The sequence below is a fragment of the Vicugna pacos genome, chromosome 33 (assembly GCF_048564905.1).
Source record: "Vicugna pacos chromosome 33, VicPac4, whole genome shotgun sequence".
Taxonomy (NCBI): domain Eukaryota; kingdom Metazoa; phylum Chordata; class Mammalia; order Artiodactyla; family Camelidae; genus Vicugna; species Vicugna pacos.
The window spans coordinates 565,284-591,270 of record NC_133019.1 but is presented as its reverse complement, the minus strand read 5'-3'; the positions used below and the strand labels follow the sequence as shown (position 1 = coordinate 591,270).

At 51.9% G+C, this 25,987-nt stretch overlaps 2 long non-coding RNA genes across 2 annotated transcripts in view; one reads left to right on the top strand and one right to left on the bottom strand.

Moving 5' to 3' along the window:
- LOC140691062 (uncharacterized) overlaps nucleotides 1-25,987 on the bottom strand; it is a 54,807-nt gene that overhangs the window by 22,559 nt on the left and 6,261 nt on the right. The window lies entirely within an intron of this gene.
- Nucleotides 15,497-24,976, top strand: LOC140691059 (uncharacterized). The gene is made up of 3 exons (XR_012066505.1): nucleotides 15,497-15,849; nucleotides 21,156-21,265; nucleotides 24,571-24,976. It is a non-coding gene; the product is annotated as an uncharacterized lncRNA (long non-coding RNA).

Sequence of the window (25,987 nt, the reverse complement as noted above, 5' to 3'; positions counted from 1 at the left end):
CAGATTTCCTCAGTTTTCACCCGACGTTCTTTTTCTGTTCTAGGATCTTATCCAGGATACCACGTGACATGGATTCATGAAATCTCCTTGGACTCCTCTCGGCTGCGACAGCTTTCTCAGACTTCCCTTGCTTCTGATGGCCTTGACAGTTTCGACGAGTATTTTGTAAAACGTCCCTGAATTTGTGTTTGTTTCGTGTTTTTCTCATGATTATACTGGAGTGGTGGGGAGAGAGATGGGGGAGGGGGCACACCCACCACGCCCCCTGTACCAGGGCTGCACACTGTTAATACCACATACCACTCCTGACGTTCACCTGGGCCACCTGACTGCAGTAGTGCTTTCAGGTTTCTCTAATGCAGTTGCTCACTGTGTCCCTCTCTTCGTGCCGTACTCTTTGGAAGGAAGTCACTGTGCACCGCCCATACCTGAGTAGAGTTGCACTCCATTTCGACCAAACACGTTTGCCAGGTGTTCGCCTTTACAGCTTTGTGGACGAGCCATCAAACTCATTTCTTCCTAATATTTTCCTCCATCTGTTTTCCCATAAATTATGGAGTCGCTCACACTGGTGACAGAACCTGCCTGGAAATTTCTCTTTGTTGCTGTAACTGATGGTCCACCGTAGAAGCTCTGGGGAGGCTTTATTCCCTCTTTTGAAAAGCTGCCATCCTTGACCTCAAGGAGCTAATGGACCAGTGGAAGAGAGTCCAACGAGGTCACAGCACATAGGAGCAACGCAGAAGTCCAGGGCAAAGGAGAAAAGAGCCAAAGACAGAACCTCAACCAACAGACTTCAAGGTGCGGGTAAAAAGACAATCTGAATCAAGAGGAAAACAAGAAATAAAGATGTCACAGAAACTGACAGAGAAGGAAATTTCAAGAACAATTCCTCTCTTAATAGTATTAGATGCTTCAAAAGTTCAAATAAGGTATAAACTGGGGAAGATTCAGGAGATGCGCTAACTCGCAGTGAGTGCCTGATTTTACTGAGGCAGGTGACAATTTTAGTGGCGTCATAATGAAGGGTCGGACTAGAGGTCAAATGGTAAAAATTGTAAATGCTGCAGGAACTTAGAAGACAGAGGATCAGGTCTCTTGGGACAGAGAAGGTAAGTGGTGATTCATCTAGAAGTTACACATTGAAGCGAGCCTTGAGGGCTCAGCAGAATTTGGAAGAAAAAGAAAGTGAGACAGAGTTTACAACCAGGGGCAGTGGTCTGAGCACTGGGATCTGTGTGCTCGAACCCTGTCCAAGGGCCAGAAGAGCATCTGTGGAACACGAGGCTGGGAAGGAGTTTGGAGTCAGACTTTCAAAGACAGGAGAAAGGACTCAGATACCATATTCCCAGCTGTTCCCACAGGCTTTGGGGTGATGAACCCAGAGACCAGAGATGAACTAGCAACGGTGCAGGGGATGGACCGAAGGGGACAGAAGCCTGCTGGGCGCCACTGGAAGGAACAGAGCTGCAGACGAGACAGTCACCCTTTCACCCACAAAAGCAATCATTTTCACCATAAAAGGAGTAAGAAACCACTTGACCCTCTGATCTGGCAAGAGCAAGTCTCCTTGTCCCTTGAATCAGCATGCTAGATCTCCTTTGGGTTTGAGAACGTGGGGCCTGGAGTCACGCTGAGCTGGTTCAGAGACCAAAGCACTGATTCCCATAGGACTCTGTCAGGTCACTTACCTCGTCTGAGCTTCGGTTTCATCATCTGTAAAACGGAGAAATTAACACTACCCATTCCAAACACTAAGTATATTTAAAGAGGTAATGTGTGTAAATGGCTGACAAACAATAAGCACTTAAAAAACATTACATCATACAATTTCATTATTAGAGAATATTGCTCAATCAGGTCACAGAAATATCTGCAAATGAGGAGTATATGAAACAAATGCCTCACGAAATGCCAGTCACTGGTAAACATACGAAACATGTTTAACCTCAGACAATCAAAAATTAATCAGAGGACCTGGTAATCTGTTCCCGGACTCTGGCTAATGAAAACTGTAAGGGAATGAGTTTAAGTTGTTTTCAGCCACCAAGTTCATGGCAATTTGTTTTGGAGCAATAGAAAATTAATATACCAACTGCTGGCAAAAACGCTCAGAATTTGGAAATTGTACCTACTGTTTATGGCAGTGCACTTGGATCCCAACTGGAAAGCAGTCTGACACTATCTAGGAAGACTGAAGATGCACACGCACTGCATCTGTCCAATCCTGAGCTTCGGTACCGACCCTAGATAAACCCCTACCAGGTGCACGTGTCCCAGAATGTCCACAAGAGCGTGGATTAAGCAGCCAGATGCTAAGAACTACCTACATTAAACAGCCATCAGGATAAGGATAAGCAAACGGTGGTGCACTTGGAAAATGGAACACCAATCAGCAATGAAAATGAACACACCAGTTTCATGATAAATAATACGGATGAATCTCAAAAACGCAGCACTGAGTAAAGCAGCAGGACACAAAAGCGCACACGCCCCCTGCAGTCTGCACCCGGGCAGGGCGGGCCAGCTCCCACCCAGGCAGGCCCGAGGGAGTACCCGCCGGGTGTCAGGACAGCGAGCCTCCGTCCCGTTGTGGGCGGGGCGGGGCGGGACGGGACTCGGGGTTTCCCGGGCTGCCGGCAAGGTCTGCCTTTCTTTCTACACTGCTGTTTGCTTTACGGTTTTCAAGAACTGTGGCCTCACGTTGCAAGTGCTCCTCTGTGGAAGGACGCACCTCACAACAGAAAGAGGTCTGAAGGCTTGAGCGGTGTGCCCTGTCACCACTCATGACAATGGCCTGCCAGCTGTCTGCTGAAAAAGTCCTGGAAACACAGAGTTGGAGGGAGGCTCCTCTGACTGGGGGAGCCCAGACAGCCTGCTCAGGGCTCCACGCTGCAGGCTCTGGGCGCCGTCTCGTGACACCTGCCCCAAGCTCGGCCGCTGGGGCCGGGAGCGGGCAGCCGTCAGGAGCAATCACAGGCAGCAGACTAATAACGAGATTCATTTCTCTGAGACTCCCCGGACACAGCCAGGGAGACCGGAGAATGCTAATGCTGCCTGCTAGGGCTCTGGGAGCTGGTTACTTATTTTTATGTTTTAAGGTCAATTGTTTCAGGTCGGCACACTTATTAGAAGGATCAGTGGAGAAACAGCGTGTGCCTCTGTTCTGAGACTAAAAGGAAAGATCAGACAATAGGAAGACATTCATTCGCTAATCGGGTCTGAATCCTCGTTTCCAGAACCTGCTGGAAGTGGCCGAGAGCAGGCGCACGACCCGAAGCCGCTCCAGAGCTTAGAGGACGAGAGGCTGAGTCAGGAGGCAGACCTGACCCCTGGGGCCCCGGCCAAGCTGAAGTTGGTTTCTCTCTTCATCACCGCATCAGTTTCCTGTTCTGTGGACAAATGACCACACCGAGTGGAGCAGAACCACCTCGGCTTGCGGTCTCAAAGGCTCTGGAGGGCAGAAGACTGGGTCTGACCACGTGAAAGCCAGGTGCTGCCACCCACGGCCGTCCTGTGGGGCTGGGTACCGTCTGCTACTGAGCTCAGCCAAGCGGTCGGCAGAAGTCAGCGCCCTGCAGCTACAGGGCTGTGGCCCCGGTTTCCTTGTGGCTGTCACGCTCCCAGAGGCTACCCACATCCCTTTCCACAGGCCCCTCCATCTTCAAGTGGGCAACAATTTCTTCTGTGTCCAACTGGGCTGTGCGTCCACTTCAAGTCTCTGAGTTCTTCCACAGGCCTCAAGACCCACCTGCATAACCCCCTACCTTAAGGTCTACTGATCTGGGACCTTAATTACATTTGCAACCCTTCACAGCAGCAACCAGATTAACGTTTCAGTAACTGGGAAATGTACGGGCACCCCAGAGGCTGGGAAGACTGAGGGGTCATCTTAGAATTCTGTCCACCACAATCAACTGCTGAACGAAGAAGTCACAGGGATGAACGAACCAATGTCAAGGATGCTCGACGCTCCCGTGACTTCAACCCCCAGGCCCTGCCTCCACTGCTGCTGCTCCTCCACCTCCGCCCCCGCCTTTTCCCGCCAAGATCTACACGCACACATACCCATTCTATTTTGCATCCTGCCAAGAAGGTAGCACCTTAAGAATTCCTGCACCAGGGGCCTGGATGGCGGTCCAGAGCAGGAAGCACCCAGCATTCCTCACCAGTGGGCCACACAGCTGGCCAGGTCATCACCACCCCACGTTGGTCCCCGGCCACACCTGACCACCTGATCATTCCTGTTGTTCCTTCGGGCTCCTCAATGCCTCGTCCTCACTCAGCTCATCTGCAGGTGAGCTCCCAACTGACCACGAACTGCCCCCCATTCTCTCAACTCTTGTCTCCACCTCACGCTGGCCCTACTGCACGCCCCACACACCCACACAGAGACACACAGACACCCAACCACACACAGACATACACAGACACACCCACACACCCAGAGACATACACCCACACACACACCCACACACAGACACAGAGACACACACACCCAGAGACACACCCACACAGAGACAGACACCCGCCCACACACACCCACACACCAACACACACCAACACACACACACAGACACACACTTTTTGTTCGTCTCTGAATCCCTGCTCTCATAACAAAGACTTGATAACGAGTAAGCTCTCACTCTAATTCGATTCCTTTGGAAGTAGTCTGATTTCTCTCTTTAGATGAGAAATTCAAATTGTATTTTTTCTTTTCATCCTTGGTATGTGGCTATTTCACTGTGAAGTATCTAGATGCGGATTCATATTTGTACTCACTCCGCCCTGTTTTGGAACATATTTTCAATGTGAACGTTCATTTTTTTCTTAGAAAAATTTTAGAAAAGCATCACTTACTATCTCTTCAAATCTTGCCTCTCTGCCGTGTTCCCCCTTGTATCTTCTATCCCACTCATTCTTCTTGGATTTACTCATTTTTAATTAATAAACTATCTCTAGAGCAGTCTTGAGTTCACAGCAAAATTGAGCTGGAAGTACAGATTTCCCATGTGTCCCCTCCCCCCCGACACACACAACCACCCGCCCATCAACCTCCCCCACCAGACGGCACGTTTGTCACAGTCAGTGACTCTACACTGACATGTCATTATCACCTCAGATCCACAGTTTAGGCTGGGGTTCACCCTTGGTGTTGCACATTCCTTGGGTTTTGCTAAATGTACAATGGTATCTACCCATCTTCACAGTCTCATACAGAGCCGTCTCCCTGTCCCAAAACTGCCCTAAAAGTCCCCTGTGCTCCACCTCTCCATCCTTCCCCGCCCCCAGCCTCTGGCAACCACTGAGCTTTCTACTGCCTCCATAGTTTTGCCTTTCCTAGAATGCCATGTAGCTGGAATCACACAGCACGTGGCCTTTGCACTTCGTAGTCTGCATTCATGCTCCTCCATGATTTTTCATAGCTTGATAGTTCTCGTTTTTTTTTTTGGAACTGAGTACCATTCCATTGTCTGGATGTACATAATTTATGTATTCATTCGCCTACTGAAGGACATCCCGGTTGCTTCTACTTTCGGCAATTACAAATAAAGCTGTCATGAGCATCCACATGCATTTGCTGGGTGGACACAGTTTTCAGTTCCTTGGGGGAAATACCAAGGAGTGTGACTGCCGGCCAGCATGGTAAGAGGCCGTTTGGTTTTACAAGAAACTTCCAAAACATCTTCCAAAGCAGCTGCACCATTCTGCATTTCCCCCAGTAATGAATGAAGATTCCTATTGCTCATCAGATGTGTCTCGTGAAAACATTCTGTCCCCGTCTGTGACTTGCCTTCTCATTCCCCTGACGTCGTCTTTCACAGAGCAGACGTTTTTGACTGTAATGAGGTCCAGCTTATCAACCATCTCTCGTGGGCTGTGCCTTGAGCGTTGTAGAACAACCGCCACCTCCACTCATCTGCTAGGGGGTCTGCAGTTTGTGCTTCACACTTAGGTCTCTGGTCTGTTCTGAATTAATTTTTGTGACGGGTACAAGGCCTGTGTCTAGATTCATTTTTTGCATGTGGATGTCTAGCTGTTGCAGCACCATTAGTTGCAAAGCCTGCCTTTGCTCCTTGTATTGCCTTTTTGCCTCTCCACACAAACTACAGAATCAGCTTATTGATATCCACAAGGAAACTTGCTAGCATTTCAACTGGGATTGCACTGAATCTATAGATCAGTGATTGACAACACGAGTCCTCCTACTCATAAACAGGATGTCTCTCCGTTTACCTAGTTCTGCTTGGGTGCCCTTCATCAGAGTTTCGTAGTTTTCCCCGTGGAGGTCCCGCACATATTTTGCTAGATTTATACCTGAGAACTTTCCTTTCGGTGGGGGTGGGGGTGCTAATGTAAACAGTAACGAGTTTTTAATTTCAATTTCATCTGTTCATTGCTGGATTCACTTTTATGTTCACTAAAATACATCCTTTAATATATTCTTTGTGATGGCCTATGGATGGAAAAACTCTGCTGTGTGAAAATGCTATTGTGTTTTTTTCTAGCACTTGAATAATACTTGAATTGGGGCTAAAACTCTGAGTTGACAGGTAACTTTTCTTTAGCACTTTGAAGACATTACCCCATTGTCGTTCAGCTTCTACCATATAGTAGACACTGGTGGTATCCCGGTCACACGTCCCTACCTGGGCTGCTGTGAGAACCGATGCCCGCGGCCCACAGCTGCCCCCTTCTCCGGAGGTCTGCCCTCGGATGGGAGCGCTGGCTCACCCTGAAGCAACGAGGAGGCTGCACCACCTCCACACCTCAGCTCCCCCTGCCGCCCCGTCCCCTGTTGCCCCACCCAGTGACTGACTAATGCAGGAACAGAGCAGTTTATCTCAGTTGCCTCAAGGTGGGAAAACTCCAGGTCCACAGATTCTCACAGGATCAGCCTAAGACTCGACTTCAGCTCGTCCAGTGGCGAGACTCTAAACCTCACGTCCCTCACTCTCTTACGGTTTTACCCCTTCGGTAAACAAGTTGGATAAAAGTCTCCATCCCAGGCTCTTCCAGGGAACTAGAGATAAGACATATTAATGTTAGTGAGATGGTAACAATTAGAATAATGGCTAAAAATTCTGAGCATTCAGTGTGGGCTGGGCACTGATAACTGCTTTATCTGTACAGCCTTGTTTAGTCCTCACAATGGCCCGATGGAGAAAGAACAGCATTATGTCGTGTTGTATTAGTTTTGTGTGACTGTTGTGACAAATTACCACAAACCGGATGGTTTAAAACAGCAGAAATGTATTACCTCATGGTTCTGGGGGCTGGAAGCCATAAATAAAGGTGTCAGCAAGTCCACATTCCCTCTGGAGGCTCCGGGGAGAAACTGCTCTTTGCCTCTGGGGGCCGTCGGCGTTCCTTGATTAGCGGCTCCGTCATTCCAACCTGCACCTCCTTCTCTCCTGTGTGTCTGTCTGACAAAGCGCACACAACTGCGCTTGGGGTCCAGCAGGATAACACGGGAGAAGCATCTTCTCCAAAGACCTTTAACTTAACCACACACAGAAGGTAACACTCACCTTCTGCCATGCAAACATTCCTGGCCCCAGGGACCAGGGAGTGCGTGTGCCTGTTCTGGAGGCTGTCACTCCGCCCACTGCACCAGGTCACGGGTGACAAGAGAGGGCGAAGGCAGGAGGGAAAAGCATGCAAAGCAGAGACCACAAAATGAGACGGAAGAAACACATCAGTAAAGCTATAAATTTTAGTGGCCAGAGCATCGCAGAATGAAATGAAACCAAAATATAGCTAAATACGGCTTACAGGAGACACACCAAAATTACAAGACTCAAGAAGGCTGAAGGGAAGGTTCAAAAGGATACATCAGGAAAACACTATTTCAGAGGAAGCCGGAGTGGCTGTAGTCATGACAGACAAAATCAACCTTCAGGCAGAGGCATTCGTAGGAGTAAGCTGGAAGCATTAGTCATGACTGGTTACGTTAGGCTGCAGTAACAAACAACCCAAAAGATCTCAGTGACTCACTCAAAAAAGGGTTATTTCCCACTCAGCAACATACCAGCACAGGCTAGGAGCAGCGCTGCCTTGTAACGCATTCACCCTTGGACCCTGGCTGATGGGTTCACCTCTACCTAAAACTCTGCTGGTCCCACAGCAGAAGGAAGGAAAAGGGCATCGTGAGTCACGTTCTGGCTTTTAAACCTTCTGTTTGAAAGTGGTGTTTCTCATGTCCACTCAACTCCACTGCCCTAACCAAGTCACACAACTAACCTTTACGTCAAAGGAAAGGAAGTAGAATGCCATTATTTTAATGATAATACAGAGTCTCCAGAATAATTAACCACAAAAATTGTTATTTTATGCAAATAATAACTCAGCCTCAAAATATATTTTTAAACTGACAAAATTACATTAAGAAAATGAATGTTTTACAGTCATACTTGGATATTTTAGAATATTTCTATCCAAAAAAGTTAAGCAAGTAGCTGAAGGTAATAAAGATATTCAAGACTCAATCAACAAAGTAAACAAGTCTGACCACACAGACATGATTCATGGAACACTGCACCAGCAAACAGAGAACGTCCATGAAGGATTCACGAAAACTGAGCTTGAACCAGGGCAGAGAACATCTCAGAAACCTTAGAAGTTATCAATATTATAGAACAAATTGTATTTATATGAAAATGAATGATAAAGGGACAGACCAAGATAGTCCAAGATAAACATGAGCCAGACATTTCAATGTGCTCTTAAATAGCCTCTTGGATATAGTGAATCACTACTGAACTGACAAAATATTTAGAATTGAACATTAAAGATACAGTGTATTAATATTTCTAGGATACAGTTAAAAATGCACTTAGAGGTAAATGTATAGCCTTAAAAAACACTTACTAGAAAACAAAGATTGAGAAATAACCAAATACCAGAAACGTAGGAAGATAACAAGGCAACACACAAAGCTTTTCTTTAAAAACAAAATAATTTAAAAAACAAAAACAAAATTAATAAATAGAAAACAAAGAAGTAGAACCAATAAGAAAGTTCAGCAAGATTGAGGTGTAATTAATTTCTAAAACTCAGTCGTGCTCCTACATACAAGCAAAGAGAGTTTTAAAATAATATTTAAATTGTTCAGAAAGTAGATAAAATAATAGAAAAATAATTATGGTATAAAGAAGTAATAATAACAAAAGCTGCATACTGCATTTCTGAAGAAAATAATAAAATGTTATTGAAAGATGTTAAAGAAAACATTGAGGTGTGTCATCAGTGGGAAGATAATATGAAACGGATCATTCCCCTCAAACTAATCTACATATTCTGTGTAACTTCAGTAAAAATCAGACAAGGATCTTCAAGAACCACGACAAACTAATTCTAAAATGTGTATAAAAAAATCAAAAGACAGAAAGTTGACTAAAACTTTTTAGGAAGAACAAAGTGGATGTAATCATTACACCAGACGTTAAGAAAACCCAAAGCTAAAACTAAAATAATGCAACACTGCTGCAGAGGTGGAGAAAACTTAAGTAGAGGGCCCAAGCCAGGACCGCGGGTGTAATGAAAGCTGGAGTGAGAGGTTAGCACGGGACAACAAGGCAGTGAAGCGAGACAACTGGGCGCGCACGTGGAAGAGCCAAAAGCACGCTCCTCGCTCAGACCAAAGGTGCACCCCACAAGGATCTAAAACACACACGCAAAACAAGCCTTCAAAAACCTTCAGAAGAAAATTAAAGTCTTCATGACCTCAGGGTAGGAAGGGATTTCTTAAGACACGGAAAAGCACTATCCACAAAGAAGGCTTATAAATTTCACACTAAAACTGAAAACCTGTGAACATGAAAAGTTGCCACATACGAACTGAAAAGACAAATCCCACATAAAGAAAAGACTTGTGTGAGACGTACAGCCAACCAGGACTCCTACCCAGAGCAAATGGTAGCTGCAGCCAAACAAGCAAACGGCAAGCAATCCTCGGGGCGGGGGAAAGAGCCTGGCAACTAAAATACACAGGCAATTCACGCGGGAAAAAGCTGAAACGGCCAACGTGTGAAAATGCAGCCAACCTCATTAGTAATCGTAGAAACGTAAAGTGCAACTGCAACTGTCACTTCACACCCATCTACTGGCAAAGACAAAAGTCTAATGACACCAAGGTGTTGGTGAGAACGTGGAGCGGTGGGGACATGCAGCCGCAGTGAGCAGTCCAGCTGCATCTAGTTACGTCGAAGGCGTGCAAGGCCCCAAGATCTAGTGACTGCAGCTCTGAGCACAGTCCCTGAGAAGCCCCAGAGGTGTTCATCAGGAGTCCAGCCTGAGAAAATCCATTTAACACCGTTTTGTAATTGGAAAAAGACAGCAGAACCACTTGGAAGACCCTCAGCTTTGAAGAATGGGGAACTTGGAACACAGTCAGGCAGCAGAACACTCTACGGCAGCGCAAATGAAAAACCAGGCCTGCTGTTTGTAACGTGGACAAATCCAAACACATGAGACGTGTTAATGACAAATGGCATTAAGTGAAAAGAGTATGACAGAATTTTTTTCTGAATAAAACCAAGTGTAAAAAGCTTAATATCAAGTCCCCCAAAAACCTTTATGATGTCAACGTGCACATTGAACACAGTGAAATTATCTTACAAACAACAAATTTACAGCAATGGGTACCTCTGCGGAGGGAGGGACAGAATGGAATTGGAGAGAAGTGTAGGGAGCCTCAGTGAAGCACAGCAAAAGAGGAAATTCGAAGATCTGGTAAATCTGGTCGGTGAGAGCACATTCTGTTGTCCTCTTTATTCGGCTGCATGTCTGGAATTCTTCAGGCAAACAGAAACAAGGCACGGAGACCCCATCCCCAGCTTGCTCCTTCAAGGGGAGAAGGTAGAAGTCCCGTCCTCTGTGGGCTGCAGGTGACACGTGAGGACAAAAGAAGTAAGGTCCCTTCAACACTGAAACAAGAACGGTCGCCGGTCTCTTCGCGCCTGCCCTCCGCTGGTCTTTCGTCGCGACCTGGCGTCCATGTCCCTCTTGTCTCTTGTCACCAAGGCTCGTCTATATACTCACGTACCTGCCTGGTCCCCAAGGCACCCCAGTCCCAAGTCCACAGACTGTTCAGCTCAAATCCTACACTGAGCCTTCCCTGTGCTCCTAGTTCAGACTCCCGAGAGAACCCGACTGACCCCTGCGATGGTCAGCTGGCCTCGGGTCAAGTGCCCACTTCCAATTCAAGCAGCTTCTGCTGGGAGAAGAGCAACGCGGTCAGTGAGGACCCTGCTGGGAGCTTGTGGGCAAGACAGGATCTCGAGAGGGATCTGGGTAAAGCCATAAACTTCCCTGTCCAGCCCATCAACCCGGTTTAAATGGGGAGGAAAGCAATGGAGCTACAACAGAAGCCCACCCGGAAATCAGGACTGAGGACGGGACCGAAGCATCCGTCTTGCCTTCCCCACACGACTCCCTGCGTGACCACCTGAAGAATTGAAAACAGAGATTCCTCACTTCAAACTAACGCACGGACAGCAGACTTGACGAACAAGAGAGAGCCCGATGGAAAAGCATCCATGTACAGAAGACGGGAAGATGGACAGTCATCCACTCTGGGCCAAGACTCCCTACACATGACGAGAAAGAGGCCAGTCAAGACCCTACGCCGACCTCTGGGTAGCCAGCCCCCAGCCTGGACGCATTATGGCTGCCCCCAAGCCACTCATGTCAGTAAGCAGCAAACTACCCATCCAGCTGCTCCAGCCGGAAGAGACAAGAGCAAAAATAAGCACACGGGACCTGATTTAACTTACACGTTTTTAAACAGCGAAGGAAACCATCAACAAATTAAAAAATAATCTATGGAATGGGAGAAAATATTTGCAAATGATGCAACTGACAAGGGGTTAATTTCCAAAATATACATACAGCTCATACAACTCAATAACAAATAAACGAACAACCCAATTCAAAAATGGGCAGAAGACCTAAGCAGACATTTCTCCAGAGAAGACATCCAGATGGCCAACAGGCACATGGAAACATGCTCGCCGTCACTAATTATCAGAGAGATGCAAATCAAAACTACCATGAGGAATCACCTCGCACCAGTCAGAATGGCCACCATGAAAAGGTCTACAAATAACAAATGCTGGAGAGAGAGTGGAGAAAAGGGAGCCTCCTGCACTGCTGGTGGGAAGATGAATTGGTGCAGCCATTATGGAGGACACTATGGAGGCTCCTTAAAAAACCTAAGAATAGTTACCACATGATCAGCAATCCCACCCCTGGGCATAATATCCAGAGGAAGCTCTAATTCAAAAAGACGCCTGCACACCAGTGTTCACAGCAGCACTATTTACAGTCGCCAAGACGTGGAAACAACCTAAGTGTCCACTGACAGATGACTGGATAAGGAGGTTGTGGTATATTTATACAGTGGAATACTACTCAGCCATAAAAAAAGAATGAACTAATGTCACTTGCAGCAACATGAATGGACCTACAGATTATCATACTAAGTGACTCAGACAGAGAAAGATAGATACCCCATGATATCACTTATATGTAGAATCTAAAAAGATGACACAAACGAACTTATTTACAAAACAGAAACAGACTCACAGACACAGAAAACAAACTTACAGTTACCAAAGGGGAAAGGCAGGGGATAAATTAAGAGTTTGGGATTAACAGATACACACCACCGTATATAAAACAGATAAACAAGGACCTCCTGCAGAGCACAGAGAACTGTATTCAATAGGCTGTAATAGCCAATAATGAAAAAAATATAAGAAAGAACAGATATTTATGTGTGTGTGTAGCTGAATCACTTTGCTGTACCCCAGAAACTAACACAATATTGTAAATCGACTATTTTTCAATTTTGAAAAAGAAAAGAAAGTAACTTTCACCCTCAAAAAAGAAAAAAAGAAAAAAAGAAGGAACCCTGGCAGTCCTTCCCCTTCCTCCCGTCTCACCCACCACAACCTGGTGCCTCTCCCTGTCTGCCCACTTTTTCCCATTCGTCACCGCCACCCTTCACCTGTGTGACCCCGCCCTGTCTCACCTAGTCTTCTGCGGGAGCTGTTCTTTGAGGCTGTTCACCCGAGGGAACCTCGAGTGCACCGAGGCCCTCGGGAAAGCCTTCTCCTTTGACCCGAGGCTGGTAGAGTCCCAGGCCCTTCTTAAAACCTTTAATAAGCTCCCTCTTCAGCATGAAGATGAGCCGTGGCGAAGCAGACACGACTCAGCCTCTGTGCCCCTCGCTGCCCCGCGTCCTCCACACTTCCTCCCAGCCGCCCGGACCCTCTCTGACCCTGAAAATGCCGTCCTCCTCCTCGTGTCAGGACCTGCCTGCACGCACGTCCCCCCAGCCTGTCGTCTGGCCAATTACTGTCGGCGTCGATCAGACAGCACTTGCTCTGAGAAGCCACAGCTGCACCGCCCGGAGGGGCGGGTCTGCCCAGGTCTGCATGCCACACCAACTGCCCCTTCGACGTGTGCTGAACGCTAGGCTCCACACGTGCAGGGGCGCTGCTGACCCCCTCCCACTGTACCCCGGGCGTGGATTACTGACATCACTGCTGAAGAAACAAGTGAATGAACGCATGCTGTGTCTGGCTTGTCCTTGCAGAAGAAACTCAACCCTAGACTGCAAAGGCCCTCAGAAGCCACCTGAGCTTCCTCCCACCTAATGCACGCGTCACACACGTCATAGCCTCCTCCCGACTGCGCACCTGTCCCCAGCACCTGGGGGCTCCTCGGAGCCTCGGTCTCTCCTCCCTCCACAGGGTCACTAACTGGAGAGTTCCGAGGGGATCACTTCTCCATCACAACCTAGAAACTACGCAGTGCAGAGCCGGCAGGGGCCCTGCGTAAGGGACGCCAACAGATCCAGCTGCAGGTGTGCTCACTCTGGCTCCTCCAGCTTCACCAAGGGTCCCTCTGAACCTATCGCCAGCCCTGCCCTGCACGTCCCTCCAGTGCACCCTCGGCTCCTGCCAGCACATTCCGCTTCCCCCAGGAGCCCCTCTCCCAGTGTCACATGGCGCCTCTGTCACTGGCCAGACGCCTAGCCACGCCCTGGGCGACTCCTCGGCACTGTGACCTCCCCTACGGGAGGGAGAAGGAGCCAATGGCCGCCACGCTCACACGCACACACGCACGCGCGCAGACAGCGTAAGCTCTAGACGTGGCGTTGACCTCATTCCCATCTCTCGGGCAGCCTCCAGCGTTAAGTCCTCCACCCCCGGCAGCAGCCTCCGCCTCCGGGAGAAAGACAAGCAACTTCAGAGTGACAAGGAAATCACCCCAAGCATTAGCAAGCCTTGCGGGACTTGGAGCCGGTCCCAAACCAAATTCAATCAGCCCTTTCTCCCCCCACATCGCTGCCTCCAGCTGAGACCCATCTCATACAGTAGGGCCCAGTGAAGGAGGTGCACCTGATGAGCCCCACGACGGCCCAGCCCCACAGAAAGGCCCACGAGGAGGGAGGGGAGGGCACGGAGCCAGGCTGGGACAGCTGCCACGCTGAGCCTGCTTCTGACAGAGGCCCCCGCCTGCACTGAGGAGGGTCCTCGGCTGAAACACGAACCGACACGGCAGGGAAGCCGTCCTGCCGACTGTCGGGCCCACTCCTGAGCCCTTAGAGACTGAGGATGTCCAGCCTCTCGGTGTCCAGCTCAGAAAGCTCTCGGCCCCCAGAAACCCAACGTAAAGGATTCGCTGGATTCCGCCCTCTGATGAGACAATGAGATTTCCAAGGATCCACAGGGAGAGGTGAGGAAAGCCTTTAGCATGCAGCCCTGAAGCCAGGGCAGTGCGTGTGGCTGCATCTCCCCAGCAGCAGGAGGGTCTGGGGGCTCGTGAGCAGAGGGGGGATCAGAAGGACAGGAGACCACCCGCGGGAGCGAAGGCAAACGCCGAACAGAAACTCCACAGCACGAGACACAGGACGCTTGCCCGAAGCCTCCTCAGGATGCACCCTGAACATCTACCTTCGGATCTTCAGAGGACTGCGATGCCCTAAGTGACGTCTCTCTCCTTAAAACGTCAGAGCCCAACACCCTAAGGAGAGTAAGTCCAAGAGGAACTGGAAGACAAGCACGGGGACACCTGCTGCTGTGCGGGTGGGAAGAGCTCCCTCCTGTCCTCCAGGCAGCAGGACCTCGTGCTGTTTCTCGTCGTGTGGACCGCGCTGGGCTGGACTGTGCTGTGTTGAGTTGGGTTGGGCTGCGCTATTTTGCCCTGTATTAGGTTGGGTTGGGTTGGGCTGGATTTTGGTTCCATTGTTCCTGTGTTTAAAGAAAAAAACACGAGCCTCGGAGCCAGAGTCCTGAGTTTCACTGCAGGCCCCACGATGCTGTGACCTTAGATAAAGCACGTCACTTCTGCAAGCCTTGGCTGCTGAGGGAGGAACAGGAGGCGGCGTGGGAATCATACTGACTTCTCTGGTTTGTTCCAAAGCGAGTAACTGCTGTTACCAACGACATCTGTGCTTTGTGAGCACTGCCACGCGCATCACAAAGCCCTGGGACTGTGCGGGTCTGCCTGCCCGGTGAGGCCGCGCACCCCTAGGACCTGCAAAGTCACAAGAAGGTGGAAGCCGCAGGTGCTCACCCATCCTGCTACATGATGCAACATCACCACAAATCACGTAAGATGCCTCACAAGGAAGCACAGACAGCACTGAAGCAACAGAGTTACGTCTGCCACTGTGAACCATGGATTCCTGCATAGCTGTGACTTCTAGTTTCATAAATAAATCCCCTGTCTCCCAAAAAGAAGACTGAAAACACATCTCTACCCCGGCTCGAGGCCAGTCATCCCGGGGGTGGACACTGTCGCCCCGGAGCACCCACCAGCCACACTGGCCCCCAGGTTCGGTGCTCCCCGGGGGGTACCTGTTCTACTGACGGAGACACTGCCCAAATCCAGGGCCCGTGCAGACTGCAGGTCAGACTCATTTCCTGCCTGCAGTCTGATCACTCCTTCTGGGCCCCGTGGGTCTCACATAACCCAAGGATGCAGCTGTGTTTGGGCTCACATTCCTGCAGGGGAGAGAGAACATTGCTGCAAGGCAGTAAGAGGATGATAATTAAAACAAACAATAAAATGAGAATGTCATCAGCATTTTCAGAATATGAGCCCCAACCAACAGCATTGTACACAGAGCCGGGACAACTTTATCTTGGCAAACATCCCAAATCCTCCTCCTAGAAGAAGGTCTGGCTGGGCCCGGGGAGCGCCAGGGGAGGGCCTGGCTGGGCCCATGGGGAGCACCAGGGGAGGGCCTGGCTGGGCCACCAGGGAGCGCCAGGGGAGGGCCTGGCTGGGCCCACAGGGAGTGCCAGGGGAGGACCTGGCTGGGCCTGGGGAGTGCCAGGGGAGGGCCTGGCTGGGCCCACGGGGAGCGCCAGGGGAGGGCCTGGCTGGGCCCACGGGGAGCGCCAGGGGAGGGCCTGGCTGGGCCCACGGGGAGTGCCAGGGGAGGACCTGGCTGGGCCTGGGGAGTGCCAGGGGAGGGCCTGGCTGGGCCCACGGGGAGCGCCAGGGGAGGGCCTGGCTGGGCCCACGGGGAGCGCCAGGGGAGGGCCTGGCTGGGCCCACGGGGAGCGCCAGGGGAGGGCCTGGCTGGGCCCACGGGGAGCGCCAGGGGAGGGCCTGGCTGGGCCCCCAGGGAGTGCCAGGGGAGGGCCTGTTTCTCCGGGCCTGGTCCCCCCTACTGTGGGTTTGCTGCTTTTGCGACATGACTGCTAGAGCTCTGTTAACACCGAGCTTCTGGGGCACAGGCGGGAACAGGCGGGGACACTCCTGGGGCTGGGGTAAGACCATCATCTCTGCTCTGAGAAATGAACAAATCCAAACCAAGTGGCTCCTGGGAAGAAGATGTGGACAGGCCAGAAGGTCAAGGTTGGAACAAAAGCTAAAGAATTCAATAGGCACCCAGGGGTAAAAGCCAGCCTCCAATCTGGCCAGTGAGCCTCCAAAAGGAGTCAGGGCAGACAGCAGAACCCCCCGGGCCCAGAGCTGGCACACAAAACTGAAATACTAAGAGCACAAGAAAGTTAGGAATTACCCACACTGCCCCTCTTCCAGAGACAACCACTGTCCGTATGTTGGGGTGCACTCTCCGTTCCTGATCTACGTGGAGTAAGGACTGTCACAGCCACGGTCACAACGTGCAATCGGCCTGGTAACTGCTCCCTCCTGAAGTACCACGGGCCCTCCTCCATGTTGCTTCTGTCGCAGTCAACGGTGGTTTACGACAAATGAGACCCGCTGACAGTGGGCACAAAGGGAACTCGTTACAGAAGCCAGGAGTCTGTCAGAGGCCCCAGGAAAGGGCAGCCCCCGCTCTGCAGGCGCGCAGTGCCCCGTCCTCCCCGTCTGTGCCCTGCAGCGACCAGGCTGCCCTGCTGGCTCCCCGCGCCCACGATGCACCACACCAGCTAGTGAACCCCCAATCCACGTGCCCCAGCCAGGGGACATGTGGCTCAGCCTGTGCCACCCGTACGCCCTTGAAACAGTCAGCTGTGGTCAGAAAGGGGCTAACAGTGGGAGGAGGCCAGAGGGACGCCACAGGCTGGCTCTGCAGACACAGGAAGGGCTGGGAGCCCCAGGACTTGAGGGGCCGGGAGCCCCAGGACTTGAGGCGCCGGAAGAGCCAGGGCACAGAAAGCGGCCCCCCGGAAGGAGCACAGCCCTGCTGACACCTTGCCCCGCGCAGGACTCTGACCCACTGGCCTGCCAGGTAACAAATGTGCGCTCTAAGCCACGACGTTTGTGGCGACTCCCATGGCAAACAGGAAAAGAGAAAACAAACGCAGCCAGGAACCGCTCTCAGCGCTAGACTCCGCGTCAGCCGCTTCAGTCGCCTCCAGTGCCCCGTGCTCCCGGAGAAATGTGCTCTGCGGTCTTCAGACCTGAACCTGGAAAGTCTGCCAGAACTCAGATCCGCCCTGTCCACACCCCGCTGCTCCACCCCCGTTCTCTCCCGTCCTCTGAGACTAGAGTCTCCAACTCTGGTTCTGAGCGTCGTTCTGCGCTGCACACTGTGAGACCCGGCCTGCTCCCGGGATCTGTCGGAGCAGATGGACGGAGGCCGCCAGGCACCCTGGGGTCCATCCAGACGCATGTCCTTGAGCAGACCCTCTGGAGCAGACAGAGGCTTCAGCCATGTGTCCTATGAGTGACTTCAGCCCAAAAAGTAAAGTGTGGAGTTTCAGGCAGCTGATGAGGTGAAAAGTACGGTTATCTGGGTTTCTGAACATTCTCAGGATGCCTTAAACAAGCATTATGCTAACTGCCCAGCTACAGAGGAAGTCCAGCCCCTCCATGAACACACACACAGTTGCAGGGAGAAGGGGAAGGAGGTGGGAAGAGCTAAGAACTGAGGACAAGGCCCAGACCTGGATGACCTCTGGCCAAAGTCAAGAGGTGAGCCCTCCAGGGGTTAAAAGATGCCTTACAGTTGTGGGCGGGGAGGGTGGGCTGACGAGGGCCAAGCCTCGGCCTGCAGCCAGCTATGCTGAGGGCGCAGAGGGACGGTGCCCACAGCAGCCCCACGCCCAGCCCAGGCCTCCGCTGCCCCTGCAGGACCACACGCTCCCCACCCTGGCCTCTCCCCAGGACGGGCAGACGGTGGACAGTGGCCGGGAACTGCAGGGCAGCGTCCCACCCCGGCCCCAAGCCTCGGGCTGCTCTCCTCACGGCCTCTCCGGGCCCTCTGGGGGACCCTGAGCCAAGCCCAGGCAGATCTCTGTGCTGAGCCGCAGAAATCCATCAGCACGTGAGATCAGACACACTGTGACGCCATCTCGCTCCTCCGCTGTCTGCTCGCCTCATAAACCAACTCACCACCACTCAGGGTATCCCTGTCTGGTCCTGTCCCCCCGACCCGAGTTAGTTCCCATGTGCAGGAGGGACAGGAGGGAGAGTGGGGTCAGGCAGCAACTTTTCGCCCTTTGACCCGCCCCGTGTCCCTGCACCCTCAACACACACCCACACATCCCTCCCAGACAGACGGGCGGGCAGGAGCAGGCCGGCCTGGCACGGGTTCTCCCGCAGGTCACAGGTGAAGACCCGAGGCTCAGGGAAAGCCCTTCCTGAGGCCAAAGGAGAATCTGGCCCAGGCGGCACCGGGAGAGACATGGGAGTTTGGCGAACACAGCCTGCACAATCTAGAGACCTGAGCACTGGAGGGTAACTGGGGAGAAATGTGTTTCTGGCTGAACCACAGAGAACAGGATCAGGAGACTCACCTGGTTCCCTTTGTTTAATAAAAACTATTAATGGGCTGTCGCTCTTCAAAGCCCTTTGGCTTCATCTCTGTTACAACCCTGTAACGCCCCAAAGGTCAGAATTCTCCTCACAACCTACAAAGAAAGAAACTCTCTTACTTCACAAATACAGAAGTGAGGCAAGACACGCGGCAGGGCCCAAGGACTGAGGTGGTCAGCCGGGTGGGGGAGCAGGACCTGGAGACCAGGTTCACGGTCGGCCAGTCCAGGGGTCTCAGAGTTGTGCACATGACTCGGTAACTGTCCAAGGAGCCAAGAAGAACAAAGTAGATAAAAACTGAGTATTTTACTGCAAAAGCCATCTTCTGCCCTCATACTTGTGGAGGCATCACTTCGTGTCCTCTGAGATAAAGGGTCCAATTCACAACACAGCAACAGCCAAACCACATGAGAAAAGGCAGCCCAAGCTCCCTGAGTGAGCATCAGTGCCACCAACCACGGGGTGAGAGAGACCCGGCGTCCGACAGCAGGGCCACGTGCCGGGCCCTCAGGGGGTGTTTCTCGTGCATCCTGTTAACCCTCCAACGTTCCAGTCGGGGGAGGGCTGTTATCACCCACATTGTCCTACGAGGAAAGCTGGAGTCACTTATCTCCCCTCAGGCCCCAGACGGGGTAAATCCCTGAGCTGGAACTCCACAGGACCTGGGTGCCCCAGACCGGTCCACTTCCCCACAACACAGGTTCAGCCCGAGAGCTGGCCCACTGCCCAGTCCCGCACGTGGGACCGGACACCCTCAACTCATCTCTCAGCAGGCATCCCCTGAGCGCACATGCATGCCCAGCGCTGCTCCGGGCACTGAGAGCAGCTCACGGAACCAAGCAGGCAAACCGTGCTGCCCCCGTGGAGTGCACACATAGAGACAGACGGTAAGCATGAAGGCGAGGGACCAACACACGTCGTGTGAAGGCGGTGAGGACAAGTGCGACAGGAGAAAGAGCAAGAGGGGTCTGAGATCAGAGATGCTGCAGCAGGGGGTTCAGGGAAAGCCCGCCAGAAGCCAACATCTGGACAGAGAACTGAGAAGGTCAGGGAGGGTGCGCGCGGCTCAGAATGTGCTTGTGGATGGACCCTGAGGACATCACACACGGGCCGCTTCCGTATCTTGGCTGCTGTAAACGATGCTGCTGTGAACCTGGGGCCTAGCACGTGATCTACCCGAGAGCCTTCCACGTGCACTTGAAAAGAACGCACATTCAGCTGCTTTCAAACAGAATGGTCTGTGTGTATCTATTAAGTCCCCCAGGTCTAATGTGTCATTTAAGGCCAGGGTTTCCTTACTGATTTTCTGTCTGGAGGGTTCTGTCCATTGATCTCTGTAGGGTGTTAAAGTCCCTACTCTTACTGTGTTACCGTCAATTCCTCCCTTTGTTTGTTAACATTTGCTTTATGTGTTTAGGTGGTCCTATGTTGGGTGAATCTATATTTATAATTTCTGTATCTTCTTGGATTGATCCCTTGGACATTATGTAATGTCCTCGTTTCCTGTTATAGTCTTTGTTTTAAAGTCTATTTTGTTTGATGTAAGTAATGCTATTCCAGCTTTTTTTGTGTTTTTTTCATTGAAGTACAGTCAGTTACAATGTGTCAATTTCTGGTGTGCAGCACAATGTCCCAGTCATGCATATACGTACGTATATTGGTTTTCATACTCTTTTTTACTAAAGGTTGTTCAAGATACTGAATAAAGTTCCCTCTGCTATAGAAAAGAAAGTTGGTTTTTATCTATTTTTACACGTAGTGGCTAATATTTGCAAATCTCAAACTCCCAAATTTGTCCCTTCCCACCCCGTGTCCCCAGTAACCGTAAGATTGTTTACTGTGTCTGCGAGTCCGTTTCTGTTTCGTAGGTGAGTTCATTAGTGTCCTCTTTTTTTTTTTTTAAGATTCCACATGTGAGTGACATCATGTGTGACCCCAGCTTTCTTCTGACTTCCCCTGCGTGGAACGCCTTTTCCATCCCCTCACTGCGAGTCCATGCGCCGTTAGGTCTGAGGTAAGTCTCCTGCAGGCAGCTGACACGTGGGTCTTGCTTTGTATCCATCCGACCACTCTGTGTCTTTCGATTGGAGCGTTCAGTCCGGCGACACTTCAAGTAATTACTGACTTGTACGTATCTGGGGGTTGTCTTCATGCTTCTCTTTTTTTCTCCTTTCTTCTTCTTTTGGTCTCTTCCCTTGCGATTTGGTGACTATCTTCAGTGTAATGCTTACATTCCTTTCTCTGTTTGGCGAATCTGTCTATTATAGACCTCTGGTTTCTGGTTGCCACGAGGTAGGCATATGCGTGTGACATGTGTATACATCATGCATATGTGGTTACTTGAAGTTGCTGATTTCTTAAGTTCAAACACTTTTTAACAGCCCTGCGTTTGGACTCCCCTCCCCTCACGACGACCGGCTTGACATCACACTTCACACCCAGCTGCTCCGTGCACCCCTTAGCTGCCAACTGTGGACGCAGGTGACTCTACTGCTTTGGTCTCTGACCTTCCTGCCAGCCCTTGCATGTGGTCGCTTCACCCCCTTTGCTATATAATCAGCTTTTCCACATATCTAGTGTGGCCTTTTCTTTTTCCCTTAGAGGAGTCGCTTTCGTATTTCTTGTAAAGCTGTCTTGGTGGTGCCGAACCCTCTCAACTTCTGCTTGTCTTTCCACCTCTCCGTCTAATCTGACCGAAAGCCCTGCGGGGCAGAGTATTCTTGGCTGTCGGCTTTTCCCTCGCATCGCTGTAATTACATCATGCCACTCCCTGCTGTCCTGCAATTTCGCTGAGAAGTCAACTGACAGCCCTTGGGAGTTCTCCTGAAGAAACGTGTTGCTTTTCTCTTGCTGCTTCAAATTTTCTCCCTTTATCTTTAGTTTTTGCCATTTTAATTACGTGTCTCCGTGTGGCTCTCCTTGGGTTGATCCTGTTTGGGACTCTCCGCGCTGCCTGGACCTGGATGTCTGTTTCCTTTCCCAGGTTAGGGAAGTTTTCAGCTACGCTGTCTTCAAATATGTTCTCTGCCCCGTTCTCTCTCTTCTGCTTCTGGGACGCCTATAATGTGAACGTTACGCATCTGGTGTTGTCCTAGGGGTCTCTCACACTGCCCTTATTTCTTTTTATCCTTTTTCTCTTTTGTCTGTTGAGCTTCAGTGACTTCCACTTCTGTGTCTTCCAGCTGATTCATCCCTCTGCACCACTGAGTCTACTGTTGAGTCCTTCCAGTGTGTTTTTCACTTCAGTTATCGTGTTCTTTTTTATCTGGTTGCTCTGTATATTTTATAACTACTTGTTAAAAACGTCCAGCTTCTCAGTCGGTTCATCATTCTCCTCCCACGTTCTCTGATCATCTTTACCATCATTACCTTGGACTCTTTCTCAGGTAGATCGCACACCTTCACTCACTCAGTTCTTCCGGGGTTTATCTTGTTCCTTCTTTTGGAACATGCTCCTGTTGCCTCATTTTGCCTAACTTGCGGTTTTGTGTCTGTGTACCTGGTAGGGTGGTTGCATTGCCCGACGTTGGAGAAGTGGCCTTTTGCAGGGGACGTCCTGTGCGTCCCAGCCGCACACTCCCCTCTCATCACCTGAGCCACGTGCTCCAGGGCTGCCCCCAGGTGGGCTGCACGTGCCCTCCTGTTGCGGTGGGCTGACTACCATGGGCAGTCTGATAGGCGAGGCTGGCCCCGGTCCAGCTGGTTGCCAAGCCCTGGTGTGTGCGGAGGCTGCTGGCTGGCAGGGTGAGGCCAAGAGGTGGTCGGCTGCAGAACCCTGGGGTCCCTGGGGCCAGTGCTGGCTCACTGCTGGGCAGAGGCAGAGCCCAGGAGATCCCGGGGCTGGTGCCTGCCGACCAGTGGCTGAGGTCAGGTCCTGGGGCTAGTGCCAGTCCACTGGCTGGGCAGAGCGGGGTCCTGGGGTCTCGCTGGAGGGCCAAGGCGTCCCAGAGCTGATGTCAGACACTGGTGGGTGGAGCCGGATACTGACACAGCTGGCTGCAGGGTCCAGGGTGTCCCAAAGCTTGTGTCGGCCTGCTGGTGGGCGGGCCACGTCTGCAGGGGATGCTGGGCTGGGTCTTCCTGGGGCTGGTGTCAGCTCACTGGTAGGTGAGGCTGGTCCAGGAGCTACAGCAGGCTTGCCGGTGGGTGGGGCCAGGGGTTCTGGGGCTGGGGCCTGCCCACTGGTGGGTGGAGCTGGGTCCCAGGGTCTCTGGCTGCAGGGCTCTGGGGGTCCTGGGTCTAGTGACTGCACACTGGTATGTGGGGCCAGGTACTGAGCACTCTCGTGAACAAAGCCTTGTCCGCGGGCAGTTGCGGGCTCAGGGAGACTTAAAGCAGCCTGCCTGCTGGAAGGTGGGGCTGTGTCCGCATCGCATTAGTTGCTTGGCCTAAGGCATCCCTGAGCACCGGTTCTGGGGAGTTCTGGTACCTGAGTACTGGTGCCTACAGGCTGGTTGGCAAGCGCAGGCTGGTTCTGAGGCTAATAACCTAGAGGGAGGATTCCAAAGGGGTGTTTATCAGCACCAGTGTCCACATGGCAAAATGAGCTCCCAAAAAAGGCTCTGACGAGCGTCTGTGTCCCCAGGTGCCTCCTGCCTCCTCCCAGAGGCTCCCCAAGATCAGTAGGTCAGTCTGACCCAGGCCCCTTTCAAATCACCGCTTCTGCCCTGGGTCCCGGCACACGTGAGATTTTGTGTGCACCCTGAGAGTGGAGTCTCTGTTTCCCACAGCCCTCTGGGCCTCCTGAAAGTGAGCCCCACTGGCCTTCAAGCTAAACGTTCTGGGGGCTCGTCTTCCGGCGCAGGACCCCTGGGCTGGGGAGCCTGTGTGGGGTTTGAACCCTTTATTCTTCTGGGGACAAGAACCTCTGCAACTGTAATCACTCTTCTGTTCACGGGGAACCCGCCTGGGGTGAGGGTCTTGGCTTCACCCATGACTCTGCCCATCTCGCTGGCTCCTTTTTTATGTCTTTAGTTGCAGATCTCTTCTGGTAGGCTCCGCTCTTTCTCGCTGGTAGCTGCTCTGTAGACTGGAGTGATGCGGGTGTGTCTGTGAGAGGAGGATCACTCAGCGCCTCCTCCCCTGCCATCGTGGGACCTCTCCACTCCATGTCTCGTCTTAACCCCCTCCCCGCCTTCACATCTGGTTGACAGAGAGTGAAATTAGACATCTTCATGCATCGTAACCGCAATAAAAGCCAATTCTGCTTTGTTTTCCTTTTTACAGATGGAAAAACTGTAACAGAGTAAGTGGTTTTCTCCTTGTAAGTGGTGAAGTCGTCCCCTTGGAAGGATGTCTAATCTGTCTCCTTGTTTTCAGGCTGAACCACTCGTCAGCTTTGCATACAGATCGGGACGGTCCCTGCCCGCTCCACCCCCTCCACCTGTCAACACCCAGGTCTGCCCAAAGTCCGGAGGAAGATCAGACAGTGGGAGCCGCGAAGCCTTCAGCACATGGCTCACCTGAGTGGCTGCAGGTGACGACGTGAGGAGGCATTTCAGAGCTTCGGGCCAGCGACGGAACCGAGAAACGGGCCTGTGTCGGAATGTTAATGTCAGAGGCAGGACTGGAGGGGACGAGGCGGAGGAAGCCAGAGAGGGAAAGAGAGCTGTCTACTTCTGTCAGGCACGGGCTCCAGAGCAATAGAGATATACCAGGAGTTCAATTTCTGTTTGCCTGCGCCAGGGAGAAAATCTAATTAAATATGGTGTCTGAGTATGGAGAAGCCGGGATGGGGCTGGAATATAAAGCCACCCATAGATCAGAGGGCAATATTAATAAGCCCACAGGAAGGGGCAGCAGGGTCCGCTGGAGGTATTGATAAAATGCAAAGCAGAGACAAAGCCGGCAGGGATATTGCATGGCAATGCTGACAAAGGCCCACCAGGGACGCCTCCCACCTCCGCGGCCCTGAGCTGCCAGGAGAGCAGCCCTGCGCCGCCCCCTCTCCCTCCCTCCCTCCTCTGCTCTTCACCCAGACTCCGGACCCCTGTCCCTTCCCCGCAAGCATGCAAACTCAGCATCCGTGGGCTTTTCTGAGAACCACTGGAGCCAGGACGGGAGATGAGGCCTGGACAAGAGGACCCAGCGAGTCTCCGTGCCGGCAGAGAACCTCTGGGGAGGCAGGAGTCATCGAGGCGGCAGAAGGCCCTCCCCCGCAGTCTCTGAGGACGGGCCGCACGCTCGGGGCCTCTCGTGGAGGAGCCTCTTGCGTGGAGGCGAGGGCAGCCTTCAGTGGCCTCTGGGGGATGTTCTTTGCTAGGCTTCGCATTGTGGGCTGGGCCCTCACAGAATTCTCCAGCCCTCTGACACTTCCAAAACCAAAGCCAAAGCCCCAGGGACTTCAGTTTTCAAAGAGCTTCAGAGCGTCAGAGCGTAGACCAGTGGCACGCGGGGTGAGATTCCTAGAGGCTGCGTGGCCCCTCCCGGCCCCCGAGCACGGTCCTGAGGGCCTGTGGGGCATTTCTCGCTGGTGGGAGCACCTCCCTCGCCCCTTCCACATCCTGTGTCACCGTCTTTCTCAGTGGCCACGGTCAGGATTAGAGCCAGGCTCTCGGGTCTTAGCTGAACCACACTGTTCTTTTGTCTTCGGCGTTTAATTGCCATCAGCTGGTGTGTTACGGCCACCTTATCTTGCTAAGCCTTCCATGTTACAGCCAGCATCTGCATCAGTCTGTGCTGCGTAGAAGCTGCATTGTTCTCCAGGGACTGCGTGTGTGACCATAACAACAGTTGT